Genomic DNA, 12023 nt, shown 5'->3' with positions numbered 1-12023 from the left:
AGTCTGACCCTTCAAACCTGCCGGTGACTCTGGGAGAAAGCTCAGAGGGTTTATTTCTGTAAGGGTCAAACCTCAAAAAATCCTGTGGAACAGTCCTACTGGGTCTCTTGAAGCCACTGTGCGTGGAGATGCACTTGGTGGCACATCACAGCAACGACCTTTACAGATGCACAGTGCCAGTTCTGGGGTGGAGCTCTTTGTCAGCTTTCATTAGCAGCCGTGCACTTAACCATTGCCTCACCAGCGTGCCTGGTCCTCAAGCTCAGCGGAATCTACTCTAGCTAGTTGAAAGGCATTTATTATGGGCTATTTGGCAGCTCAAGGACTCTCAGAAGTGTCCAGAGAGCTAAGGCTTGGAGCTAAATAAGAACGTTGCAGCTTTGCCCTGGGCATCATAAAGTACGATGGGGAATATAGAAAGAGTTCCTAAGGACGTAAACTCATAGATATTAGCAGAAATCTCAGATAATACCTTTGGAGTTTTCTTCATTATGAAATTAAGGTGGTCAGAGCAATTCACTTAGTTGCGGTGTTAAAGAGACCTGGCTGCAATCCTGGTTACACAATCTCCTCAAAGGACCTGATCTAAACAGCTCTATGGCTTAGAATGGTCTTTTGAAGAAGACATTCAGGAAGGGCCGCAACTTGGGAAGATCACTTGAGATTTTCTTTTGGGCGAGAGTTTAGACCACAGGTTCTGATTGGCTCTAGGAGAGCCCTATTGGGTGAGGAAGGGGTCTCTGGCAACTCAGAGAGTTATTCCTAGCTGCCCCTTGGGACTGGCTTGGCCAGGTGGTGCCAGAGACATTTGACTGGTCTGTGGACTCCCTCTCTCAAAAGTTTTCTGACAGTAAATGCAGGAGAGCATGTAGTAGGTCATCATTTTGTAAGTATTTTGATTTCAGTGTGTAATACCAAAGGCAAGTCAGTGAAATAAAAATTTAGCTAAGATTAAAATTATGTCCGATGAGGATAATAATAATTACAAAAGCAAATATGTTTGTGGTCCTCACTAAGCATCTTATATGGATAATTTTAGTTAGTAGAAAGCTCTAGAGCATGAATTCTCAACCTTTAGATGATTGCCATTTTGGACAGGACAGTATTGTAGAGGAACTCGGGGTCACTTTAGCATTGGATTGGTAACCACAAGATGTGTGGTTTCGACTCACCCACTGATTTGTAGGAGAAAAGTGAGACTGTTTATTCCCTTAAAGACTTCCAGCACTCTGGAACCTCTTTATAGGCTCTCTATAAGTCAGAGTCGACTCGGCATGCATGTAAGGGGTATTCAATAGCATGCATGTAAGGGGTACTCAATAGCATGCATGTAAGGGATATTCAATGGCATGCATATAAAGGGTATTCAATAGCATGCATGTAAGGGTTATTCAATGGCAGGCATGTAAGGGGTATTCAATGGCATGCATGTAATCGGTATTCAATGGCATGCATGTAATCGGTATCCAATAGCATGCATGTAAGCGGTAATCAATAGCATGCATGTAAGCGGTATTCAATAGCATGCATGTAAGGGGTACTCAATAGCATGCATGTAAGGAGTATTCAATAGCATGCATGTAAGGGGTATTCAATGGCATGCATGTAAGGGGTATTCAATAGCATCCCTACCTTCTACTTCCTAGATGCCAATAACACATCCCTCTTCCTAGTTGTGGCAATGAAAAATGTCTCCCATCTTTGATAAATGTCACCGGGACGCAAAATTGGGGGATAAATGTCACTACGTGTGTGTGCGCGCGCGCAAAAAAAGATAATGACTGCAGTAGAGCAGGAAGAAGATATTTGTTCATTGATTCAGTGGAAATTTATTGTAGGCCTGTAATATATCAAGCATTGGACTTAGGGATACTATTGGCTATAAGACAGACAAGCGATACTTACCTGGCAGGGGAGATACCATGATCACGAAGGTGGTTTTCCCAGGGCGAGGCTTATCCATTGCACTCCGGATGTGCTGACCCCTGCGATTTCCCCAAATGTGGGAAACTCGATTGCATAATTTGTGGTAGTGGGGGACTGCGTTTGCACTCTCCCCTGGGGGGGGGGAAGACAGACAAGCTTTGTTTCTAAGGAACATTTCAAATTGATCTGTGCCTCAAGTTGTTTTTCCATTAGTAATGATAGTTCTGAGCTAATACGTGTTAGTTAATACTACAATCTATATTTGGGCAAAAGATAAAAGCTAGTAGGTCCATGTGGGATTTATTCTATGACCTAGTTTATCATATTGTAACTGCCTGAATTCATAGGTATGGACTAGTTCACTTTGCAAACGACTTTAACTAAAAAACCATCTCCTGTCATGAAGTCAATTCCAATGCATAGTGACCTATAAGGATAGGAGAGGACTGCCCCTGTGGGTCTCTGAGACTTCAACTCTTTACAGGAGTAGAAAGTATCATCTTTCTCCTGTTGAAGGGCTGGTGGTTTCAAACTGCTGACCTTGTGGTTAGCAGCCCAACATATAACCATTATACCACCAAGGTTCCCTAAAAAAATTAACAAAAAGTGAAAAACTAGCTTACAGTTATTTCCAACTTCAGTTATCATTTTAATCACCTAACTTGAGTTATACACTTGGATATAATTGTCGGCTAGTTTTGTGCTTGTTTTAAAAGTACCTTAATTCTCATATTATAGTTCCTTTTTGACCTTACAGTCGAAAAGAGCCCTGGATTTAACTTTTGGAAACATTGGTCATGATTTTAGTCCCCGCTGGCAGTAGGATTGAAGTTCAGTCCAGTAGCTTGGTAGCAGCTTCCCCGAGTACAGTGTCGAGAAGGATTCTGAGGTCTTCCACCGGGCTCAGGGCAAGAAGGCTGTAGGACGTTACAGCATTTGCCAAGGTAGAGACCGGGGGGCGAGGGAGCTGGGTGGGGGGCGGCGCCTGGGGATGGTAGTATATGTACCTTAGATCGCTTCTTGGGCCTTTGGGAAACTGTTCTCAAATAAGAAACCATTGCCTTCATGAATCTTTCCCCTGTTTCTCATAAGTGTATAGTCAAACTACTTCATCATCCTTTCATTTCTGGGCCAGCAGGACATACTAGACCAGAAGACTAAGAACAGCAGGACATAAAGGAATATGCAGGCCTTTCCTTCAGGACACATGTCAGCGGATTACTGTGGCCTGGTGGGTTGGAGCTGATTACATGGCTTGAGGATATCCTTGGGCCCCAGTCCCAAAAGACTGTTCAGGGGCAGATAGCAGCCCAGGGAGCAATTACAATCAAAAGTCTAATTAAGGGACAATGCTGGAAATCCTTTTGTGCCCTTGGTCTTCAGTCACCGTGACATTTTCAGAAACAACCCGTGGCTGAGACAAAGGAGATGCCTGGAAATGGCACCAAACCCTTCATGTTCTAAGCGAACACATGCTCCAAAACCAAAAAGAAAAGGGAAAAAAGCAACTTTCAGTCTGTGCTCTGAGAAAATCATTTTGGCTTGTGAAATTGCAGTTACTATGACAACAGGGGGCAGCAGCCCACTGACTTGCTCTTCTTTAGAAAACAAGAGTTGATGCTGCTGGATGAGAACCAAGCGTTCGCTGCCTTACAGGCTTGGAGGTTCATTAAAGTGCCAGACCCTCATCTTGTATCTCGGAGGAAGTAAGTTTTTTTAATACCCCATGATCATCTGCATTAAATGTAGGCCATTCAGTTATTTTTTAAACAAAAATGGCGCATTCGTGTCTGACATCAGGAAGAAACCACTCAACAAGAAGGGACCAGTTTGACAATAGACAGGCCTAGGAAGTGAACAGTAACATCCATGGGACCCCCAAAGGGCAGGATACGCCCAGAAACAAAGTGCAGAAGGTGGGAAGAGGCAGGAAAACTGGCGCAGGGTCATGAAGGGACGCTGGGAGGAAGTGAGGAGAATGCTATTACACTGAAGGGATCACAACTAATACCATGAAACAAAATAGGTATCAACTGTTGAATGGGAAAATAATTTTCTCTGTAAAATCTCACCCAAATCACAATAAAATGTCTTTTAAAAAAGAGATCAGTTGGGGTGTAAACATTTGTTTCATCAGAAGGTTAATCTAAAATAGTGCGTTTGAGTTGATTTGGACCCATAACAACCCCAAAAGGACAAAGTAGAACTGTCCCAAGTGCACATAAACCTATGATTTCAGAATTCTCAATGTTATTTAAAAGTACACCATTTAACCAACATCAACAAAATAAATTGTCCTAATTACTATGAGAACACACTATGGGCAAAATCCAGGAGTGGTGAGACAAGTTGCTGATTCCCAGGGTCTCCAGGCAATACATTAAGCTGTTGTCTTAAGTCCAGAGAACCAGAGGTAGATAAGCCAGTTGCAGGAGCTGTATCCAAAAGACGTAAACAAGCTCTCTAGTGCCTACTTATATAGAGATTAGGCCACACACCCAGGAAAACTCATCAGGGATGTGACCGGAATAAAGGCTTTGCACTCTGAATAAAGGGAATACTGCATGGTTTAAAATCAGGAGAGGTGTGTATCATGGTTGTATCTTCTCATCATGCTTACTCAGTCTGCATGCTGAGAAAATCAGAGAAGCTGGATTATGTGAAGAAGAATGTGGCATCAGGATTGGAGGAAGGTTTATCAACAACCTGCGATATGCAGATGATGCAACCTTGCTTGCTGAAAGTAAGGAGAACTTGAAGCCCTTGCTAATGAAGATCCAACAATTGTAGCTTTTAGCGTGGATTATGACTCCATGTAAAGAAAACCAAAATCTTCACAACTGGACCAATAGGTAACATGATAATGGAGAAGAAAATTGAAGTTGTCAAGGATGTTGTCTTGTTTGGACCCACGTCAATACTCATTGAAGCTGTATCCAAGAGATCAAGAGACAAGTTGCATTAGAAATCTGTTGTGTTAGGCAGGGTTATCTAGAGAAACAAAATCGGGACACTTATGATTATATATGTATAAAAGGATAGGTTTCTATAGCCAGAAGGAATCTAACAGCTAATTAGTCCACACAGCAGTACAGAGGCTCAGTTCAACTCACTTTCGTGGAGCAGTTAATATATAATATACTCAAACTCATGCTGGCTGCTGGTCCAAGGTCAAGGAAACAGATAACGGAATCTGCCCTCAGGCAAGACAAGAAGAGTCAGCCCTACAGGCAGCAGGCAGCAGGGTGGGGCACCAATACTCAGTAGGGTGGGAGCTTAGCAAAGCAGGCCCGAATGGAGCCTCAAGCTCTAGTGATGCACGCCAAGGCTACAGGACCCATGGGTTGGCTCAGCCCACAGGTAGTGCAGCACACATTTGAGGCAGAGGATAGCTCAAGCAGCAGCATGCTGGTCTGATCACCAGAGAGTAAGTGGAAGGAGGCTGGCCTCAGAAAGCACTTATCTCAGTCTCCCTCCAATCAAGCTGCAACCTGATTAAACTCTGCCCACATGTTCCTACAGTAGCCTAGTTGGCACAATAAACCTATCACACTATCATGAGCTTCAATATGGAAACATTCTAAGGGTAAGATATTAAAGCATGGTGATGCCAGGAGCGTAAAGGATATATGGAAGGACTACATAGTGTTACTATACAAAAATTGGTCAACATTCAGCCATTTCAGGAGGTAGTAGTATATGATCAAGAACCAATGGTGCTGACAGAAGAATCCCAAGCTGTACTGAAGGCCTTAGTGAGAAACAAGACTCCAGCAAGTGCTGAAATGCCAGTTGAGGTGTTTGCGTAAAAAGATGTAACAATCCTGGGAGCACTCACTGGTCTGTGCAGAGAAATCTAGAGGATAGCAATTAGCCATATGACTCAAAAATTTCATATGTAAACCAAGTGGGGAGTACAACCAAGTGGGGAGTACAACAGACCAGCGATAGGAGGAACCCCAATTATAGACTTCTGACCAGAATATGGAACTTGGCACCTCATCTGAACTACTGGGGGTTACCCACAAGGGGAATCACACTGAAAGTCTAAAGGTGTAATGGGGTGGGGTCACCAGATCGCTCCTTCCCTGACTGCACGAAGAGCAATGGGGACTTGTAGGAGGCACGCCTCTTGGTCACGAATGCTGAGGACTAGAAGGGTGTAAGTGCTGTTAGGTAAGTGGGTCCTGGGATGTGAAACCCTGAGAGAAATAGGGACTGGACTGATGGTTTACAACATGTCCTCCTTGCAACTTAGCAGAGAGATACCCATTAACGTCGGGGCTTGGAGCTCTATGCTTGGTCTTTTTACCCCTTCTTATTTTCTTTTGGTCTCTATTTAAGATAGGCAGGATAAGCATGCCGAAGGAGACAGTGGGACCAATGGCTGGGCGGGGCCGGGGAGGAGGCAGGATAAAGGGAGTGGTGAGCCAATAACAATAGGGACAGGGTGTATAGCAAGGGTACTAAAATTGATGGTGAGGAGGGTGTAATGGTCCTGGTTGTGTTTCATCAATTGAAACGTATCTGAGAGGTGAACAATGATGGTGGGGGAGGAGGAAAGAAATGAGACAAAGAGGAAAGAACAAGAAAGTAGAAAAGTATATCTATAGGTATAAATATACCATATACACTATAGGTATAAATATACCATATACACTCGAGTGTAAGCTGACCCGAATATCAATCGAGGCACCTAATTTTACCACAAAAACTGCATTAAAATGTGCTGAAAAACTCGGCTTATACCTGAATATATACGGTATGCATATATGTGAATATATAAGTACATAAAATAGGTGTATTTATCCTCACATATGTAAATACAAAAATACAACAAGGAAGCAGATGGACTTTGGGCCTCTACTTAAATCTTACTTCAGTACAAGAACAGTTTGTTCTAATAATGTGATACTGTATGATGCCCACTTTCCTGACACTATCACTGAAGACAAAATGGGCGCATAAGCAATGGTGAAGAAAGCTGATGGTGCCTGGCTATTAAAAGGTATAGCATCTGGGGTCTTAACATGTAGTCAAACAAGAGGCCATCTAGTAGGGAAGCAACAAAGTTCACATGGAAGAAGCACACCTTCCTGTGTGATCATGAGGTGTTGATGGGAGTGGGTATCAGAAGTTCAATAATAAGCAATAAAATTGATGGGAAGGAGCATGGACAAATTGGAGACCCAAAACCCACTTGTAAGATAATTGGACAGCCCCTCATAGGACCACCCAGAAGGTATGATATATCTAGGGTGTGATATAGCAATGATGAAATGCATAACTATTCTCTAGTTCTTTAATATTTCTTCCCTTTACCATTATGGTCTTAGTTTTATCTCATAAATCTTGTCAGACCTGTGTAGGTCCATCTGTATCATTAAGATTGTTTGCTGCATGAAAGCCAAGATAGATAACCCCTTCAGAAGCAGTATCGGGAGTACTGATTCCCTGAGGTTATGGGAAAAGAGTGGGGGAGGGGAAGGGAGGGAATGGGGAATTGATAGTCATGATGATTGTGTCACACCACTCAAGCGGAAAGAACCGATTTGAAGGTGAACGGATACATTGGTTGATGTAAGATGTGGCAAAAACAGACAAAAATCAATAATAATAATAACAGTAAAACAAACAAAAAATTCCCAAATTTCATATTTATGTCTGTTCCAAAGAAAGGTGGTCCAAGAATTGTACAACTCTTCTTGATTGAATTATCCTATTATATGACATGTGGATGAAATGCTTATATATGGAACTTGTACTTTTATTTATTTAGAGGAGTAATATTGCACAAGTATTTATCCCTTTCTGGAATGTCTCCAGTTCACCCCACGATTTTTTTTTTTTACTTTAAACATTTTATTGTAGTTTTGGCGAAACTTTGCACCCGTTAGTTTTCCATTCAATCATTTACACACAGTTTGTTTTGTGACATCAGTTGCAGTCTCCTTAATGTAAGAGTGTTCTCCCCACTTTCTCCACGGGTTCCCTATTTCCCTGTGCCTAGCTTTCCTGCCCCTTCCCTTTCTGAATTGTGTGTGTGTGTGTGTGTGTGTGTGTGTATGTGTGTGTGTGAAGTTCTATTCTTTTGGTCTCCTGTTCTGAAGAGCGCATTCTAGAGAGGTGTTACTCATCACCTTATTGGCTAATCTATTGTTTTGCTGAAAGATAATCTTTGGGAGTGGGTTCTGTTCCAGGTTTGCAGAGTGTCCAAGGGCCACAGTTTTGGATAGCCTACCAGTCTCCGTCAGACCAGTAAGTCTGGTCTTTTCAATGATTTTGAATTTTGTTCAATATTTATTTCCTTAAAAGACACAGATCCCTATAAGCAATGACTCCCTTCATGTTTAATTTTTTTTTGTTTTGAAGAAACTGCTGAGCTCCTTTTTTCAGATTGACTGTACCATTTTATGTTTCTACCAGGAATGGATTGAGTAGATTGCTTGCATACTTGCTAGCAGTTGATGTTGTTATTTTTATTCATTTTACAAAATGTGTTTTAAAATTTGACTTTAATTTGCATTTCCCGGAGGAGTAATAATTCTGGATATTTTTCATGTGTTCATTTGCCAATTGTTTATTCTACTTCCAAATCTTTGGCTTTTTAAACTTTTTAATTAAAAAAATCCTTTGTGTATTCTAGATACTAGTCCTTTGTCACTTATGTGGTTTATAAATATGTTCTCCCACTTTGTAGTTTATCTTTTCATCCTCTTCATCTTTCACAGAGCAAAAGTTTTACATTTTGACTAAGTTCAGTGTTTTAAAAACCCTCAGAAATAGCAATGGCAGTGGCGATTCCATGAGAGCATGGAGGCGTAAGGGGGAAAGGGAGAACTGATAACAATGATGGGTGTATAATCCCCCTCGAGGGGGATGAATAACAGAAATGTGGGTAAAGGGATACGGTGGTCTGTGTAAGATATGAAAAAAATTATTAAGGGTTCACGAGGGTGGTAGGGTGGGGAGGGAGGGAAAAAGGAGCTGATATCTAAGGGCTCAAGTAGAAAGATAATGTTTTGGAAATAATGATGGCATCATATGTACACGTTCGCTTGCTATAATTGATTTATGGATTGTTCTTATATCTGCAAGAGCCCCCAATAAAATGATTATCATCAGTGTTTTGTAGTTTTGAGCATAAATGTTCTTTATGTGGTCTGTTAGATTACACTAAGTATAGTTTTTTAGCATTGAAAATGGCACTGTATTTGAAGATTTTTGTGTCTAGATAGAGGAGATTTTTGTATGTCTATTTTGTACACAGGAATCTGGCTGGATTCACTTAATTGTTGTTAAAAACAAAACAAACTGTAAGCTCCCACACAATCATGTCATGAAATAGGGACGCGTTTACCTCTTCCTAACAATCTACATGTCTTTTCTTTCCTCCTCTTCTTCTCCCTCTGCCAACCCCAGTGGTGAATAAGGTAAAGGAACCCCAGTTAGGTTGCCGGGATCCGGTTGAAAGATGATTTCCTGGCCTGTATTCATTGCCCCTTGACTATGGTGAGGGCCAGAAGCACCGTGCTGCCCTGGCGTGCAGCTTGTGGTAGGCAAGCAGCTAAATAACAGCCACACAGTGTTAATTGGGGTCAAATACACATTTTATAGCAGCATTTGCCAAAGTGTAGTGTGAAACTACCTTTTCCAAGACCACTGGGGGATCCTTATTAAAGATGAGCTCTTAGGCCCCAACCCCATTGTGAGTCAGTAAAGGGAGCCAGGAAACTACATGTTTCCAAGCACGCATGAAACATTCATGAGTCACAGTATTTCAGAACCACTGTTCTGTTCCTTGATACTGTTTAGGTGATGTCCAGGGGACATGAGGGGATGGACGCCTGCATCTGATCTCATTTTTTTGTTTGAAATTCTATGAAAGAATAGAAAGAAAGACACTTTGAGGGACTGACTGTTGTCATTATGCTGTCTATGTGGTAGGAATGCTTGAGCAGAACTTAAAGAACAATGACAGCAATGCTCCCAAGATGTCACACTGACCTGGCCGAAGTAGCTGACCTCCTCCAACCTCACTGGAGGGAGACACAATCGCTGTGGCATCAGGTCAGACGTGCCTCCACCCTGCAGCCTTGATCCTGACATCAACTGTCCTTCCCGTGGCACTTTCAACTTCCCTGCTGGCCCAGAGACTTTGTTGCCATGGCTGCACAGAACTCAGAGATCATACTTACCGTTAGGGGGCTATTAGCACTGGCCATAGTACTCACAGGCGCCCTGGTGGCATAGTGGTTATGTGTTGGGCTGTGATTGGCAGGGTCAGCAGTTTGAAACCACCAGCCATTCTGCAGGAGAAAGATGGGGCTTTCTACTCCTGGGAAGAGCTGTGGTCCCAGAAACCCACAAGGGGCAGTTCTACCTTGTCCTATAGCGTCTCTATGAGTCAGCATTGACTCAATGGCAGTGAGTGCTAAGTACCCAGAGGCACCCTTCTCTTCCAGTAAGCCTTGGCCAGAAGGTGCATAGCTCTAATTAATTCTGGGGCTGGGGCTGGCAAACTAAGTGCCAGAAGCATCACACTTTGCCAGCAAGCCTACTGCCTGACGGCACTCGGCTTTCTTGCTCTGTGGGCCAGAAAGTCCACCTTGCTGTCCGCTGCTACTCTCCTGGCTCTCCTGATGCTGTTTCTCTGCTGTTGCTTCTCACTGTCTCTTATCCCTAGTAGAACAGCCGTTTCTCTCTGTCTCTGTCCTTTGATTGTGGGAGGTCCATAACACAGGGGTCCCAGGTCCAAAGGACACACTCGGCTCCTGGCTGTCTTTTCTGGTGGTGAGGGATGGCAAAGCTGACCAATCCCCTCATTAGAGTTTCCTACACCTTATTTGCATCGTCCCACCCTCATAAGGGTGCCACACACCTTTTTTTCATGAGTGCACACAGTCCAGTCTTGTTGGCCACAAGCACTGCATTTGCATCGTGGCACTCAATCATTTTTGGCAGGACTTCCAAAGACTGTGGCTAGAAGGCCCTTATTAAGTAATTCACTGCACTGCACTGCACCGCACAGCCCTTGTTGGATGCGATTCTTTCCATTTTTCACGTTGGAAAGAGAGAACTCTGGTGGACAGTGGCAGACTATGATCTTCATAGCAGTTGAACAACCTTTCCTGTCCACCTTACAGGCCTCCTAAAGGTCGAAAGGAAAATGAGTTGAGGGAAGAGTCAACACCACACAGAAAAGAAGATAGCATTCGCTGCTCTGGAAGTGGGCTAAATTCCCAGAGGTGTTTCGGCTATATATTTGGGCGGGGGGGCTAGTCAGCATTTTCCCCCACTGTGAACTGCACCTGCAGCCATGGACTAATATTTAAAAAATAATACCTGCTCTAGTGGGAGACTTATTGTGGTTTAAATCCAGATGAAGCCCTACGTGGGAACTGGTTTTACTTCTCACTTCAGGCCGAGCTGTGCTTATCAAATAGTCCCTGCACCAGCAGGGCGTGCTGCCGTTTGTTCCAGTAGCTGAAGCTGGACTAACTTGCAAAATGTGACTGGGAGTGGATGCTGGCGTCACTGCTAATGGGGGCTCTTGGGGCTCTTCTGAAAGGTAGCACTCTCCTGGAGGCCAGCAATGGTGCATGGAGCGGGAATGACTGGACAGCCATGGGGCCTGCTTTTAATATTCTGCCTTACATTGTATCAGTAGGTTAGTCTAGTAATGGCCCAAATGACAATAACAAATAATGATTTAGAAATTATTGTTTTAGAATTGTTGTATATACATATGTGTGTATGGTGTCTATGTGGGTGTGTGTAATATACCTTTAATATACCTATATCTATATGCCTATCAATATCATCTAAAGCTATATCTACCCTTTTTAGGACTTTACAGATTGTAAATTTATATGGGAGCAGACAGCTTCGTCTTTCTTCTGAGGAGCTGCTGGTGGGTTTGGATCCACAACCCTGTGGCTAGCATCCCAATGCCTAACTAACCCACAGCACCACCAGCTCTTTCTCTTTCACATACATACACACACAAACACAGCATCGACTTTTTTGTGCCCTGCTTGCAGAATATAAGCTCTCTTCAAATTCTTCACACTGAATGCATGCTTAGGCTCCACATG

The 12023-nt window shown here is 43.0% G+C and overlaps 1 protein-coding gene and 1 non-coding gene across 3 annotated transcripts in view; both read left to right on the top strand.

Moving 5' to 3' along the window:
• The window catches only part of GPR176 (G protein-coupled receptor 176), a 171787-nt gene that overhangs the window by 102452 nt on the left and 57312 nt on the right, over nucleotides 1-12023 (top strand). The window lies entirely within an intron of this gene.
• On the top strand, nucleotides 1898-2061 carry LOC142427009 (U1 spliceosomal RNA). Its single transcript, XR_012779856.1, has one exon. It is a non-coding gene; the product is annotated as a U1 spliceosomal RNA (small nuclear RNA).

This window comes from Tenrec ecaudatus, chromosome 14, assembly GCF_050624435.1.
Source record: "Tenrec ecaudatus isolate mTenEca1 chromosome 14, mTenEca1.hap1, whole genome shotgun sequence".
In the NCBI taxonomy this organism is placed as follows: domain Eukaryota; kingdom Metazoa; phylum Chordata; class Mammalia; order Afrosoricida; family Tenrecidae; genus Tenrec; species Tenrec ecaudatus.
The sequence above is the reverse complement of the archived record's forward strand: the minus strand, read 5'-3'. Positions and strand labels throughout refer to the sequence as shown.